General features: G+C 29.7%; 1 protein-coding gene across 2 annotated transcripts in view; it reads left to right on the top strand.

The window, feature by feature from the left end:
* LOC145268131 (uncharacterized) overlaps positions 1-2,500 on the top strand; it is a 150,903-nt gene that overhangs the window by 58,665 nt on the left and 89,738 nt on the right. The window lies entirely within an intron of this gene.

Here is a 2,500-nt window from a genome sequence, read left to right as displayed (position 1 = left end):
AAGCGATGTCATTGGCCTGATGACGTGATTTGTTTATATAAATGAATTTAATATAAAATGCTCTGTTAACTCATTGAGCACCTTTTCTTTTTTTTTTTTTTTTTTGGTAGCCGCATGTTGTTTCAGTGGATGTACTTCTAGGAAACGAAATCAAACTACCAATATATATATATATATATATATATATATATATATATATATATATATATATATAAGGAACGTTGTGTCTGTGTGTGAGTTCGTTCCCTATAGACTCCTAAACGGTTATGCCGATTTTTTTTAATTTTTCACAAATATACTTTCTGTACCTGGCAGTGTTCTTAGAAAGGTTTTGTATCGAAATGCTTTTCCTACGTATCGATAATCAATAATCGGGAAAAAAATCCGATGAAAGAAAGAACAAACGATTGTGACTAAAGTTAACGCCTTATACAGCCTTACACCACAAGTGTATTTGAGAAGTTTTATTATCGCACATTCAGAAAGATCCGGTATATAAAATACACAATAGGTTCTTTGATATGAGAGGGGCGCGAGCGAAATGAATGTTTCTGTTTAGAGCACAATCTAACCATGATACTTGACTTTTGTATTCTTAACTTTAATTCAAGCCATTATCACCGCACAAGTAGAAAAGCTCGGGTGTCTTTTATCATATCACCACTGTATTTATCCGGCGTTGCCCGGGATGCAGTGAAGTTGTTTTAAAGATTTTAATTCGTAATTATTATCAAATTTTAAACAAAAGGTTGACAGCTGTTATATTCTTAAAAATGAAACAAGTTATTCCCCTTTTTTATTTTGATTGGTACATGATTATTTAAAAACAAAAAAGAGGGGTTCACATTCGCAATCGTTTGGTCGGACTAAGTATTTTTATATAAAATGTAACCAAGTAATAATAATAATAACATGGTACAAAAATAACTAATGAGAATTGGTTAGTCAGAAACCAAGTTTGATTCGCCAAGTTAAATTCTATCTGGGTCTGACTTTGAAAATCCGATACGATAACTTTATACATTCTGTTTGAAGTATCTGTATTTATGGTTGTCCGTCTAACTCTATGCGAATGCAATTAAAAACAAAAACCTATACCAAAATCGAACATGGTATTTCTTGAGTAAAATTATACGCTGTGTCCAATGCTGGCATTCGTGAGTTGTCTTTTGCACAATAATAACGTGGTGTCTGCGTTCGCGCAGAACTTCTATCAACAGTAGACACAACGTTTCACCTTTTTAATGACTTAGTGAACGCAATTATCTGATCTATACTTTTTAACGCAGACTGATCTTAATTTCCGCCCTTCTTTATTCACTGATATGAGATAAATTCTATATTACTAGAAATATAAAACTGTTTACTTCTGTTCAATATCCACGCTATTTTCTTATATTAACCGATTAACTTTCTTTTTAAGTGGTGTACTTGTGTGGTATTGAAGTTAATACTGGAACCTGTTATATATATATATATATATATATATATATATATATATATATATAAAGTTCCAGCGTATTGATAACATGAACTAAAAACATTTTCTTCAAACGTTCAATTTTTTTAACCCCTTCGAAACCTGTTGATCGGCGTAGATTTCTCCAAATATATATAGATATATGTGTGTGTGTGTGTGTGTGTGTGTGTGTGTGTTTATGTATACTTATATTTTTCACTGTCTTACATACACTTTGCAGCCCATGATGGAAAACATTGTCTTTATCAAAATCCAAAAATTATGATTATGGTCTGATTCTTTTCTTTAATATTATATATGCTAAAAATCCAAAAAAAAAAAAAATAGTATTATGACATTCACTTTCGTTCCCGGGCAACACCATAGTTTCGGATGTTTGTTTTTTTTTTTAGTATATCTACAATTTAAAATGATATTTTTATCCTTTTGAATCGACATATTATTTTTCCTTTAATCCTTTCTCAAATTAGATATTTAATATATATGGAGAAACATTACATTCTAAAAATGGTATAAATTGCCGCCATGCTGACGGTAGTTAATTGCCAGTTTATTTATAAAATACCAATTTATCTGAGTAAAAAAAAGAAAAAAATACAACATGCTTCCTTGGTTAGATTAGGATGGCTATAATCATTCTAATGTCGTTTTCACAAAAAACTTAAATTCTATGATAAATGTAACAATAAGGAAAATTCACACATTTAGTCATGAATCATATATTTTGCGTTTTTTAACGGTTGTGTTCAGAATTTATTACAAGTGGTAATAATTTAAACCATAAGTTTCCTTCGATTTCATCGTAATATGTTTAAAGATTTAAATTGGTTCCTGCTTCGTTCGAACATTCACATCAGTTAACGGTTTCATATATGTATATATTTTTTCATTCTATTAATTTTTAAAAAACAAACTTATATTTTTAAACGAATGATTATTTTGATGCAAAATCAATCAAAGAAGACTAATGAATTCTAAATGTTACTGCGAACCTATTAACGTGTTTCTTGGCACACATAC

The sequence above is a fragment of the Euprymna scolopes genome, chromosome 4 (assembly GCF_053919585.1).
Source record: "Euprymna scolopes isolate OS-2025 chromosome 4, ASM5391958v1, whole genome shotgun sequence".
In the NCBI taxonomy this organism is placed as follows: domain Eukaryota; kingdom Metazoa; phylum Mollusca; class Cephalopoda; order Sepiida; family Sepiolidae; genus Euprymna; species Euprymna scolopes.
This window is presented reverse-complemented; position numbering and strand designations above follow the sequence as displayed.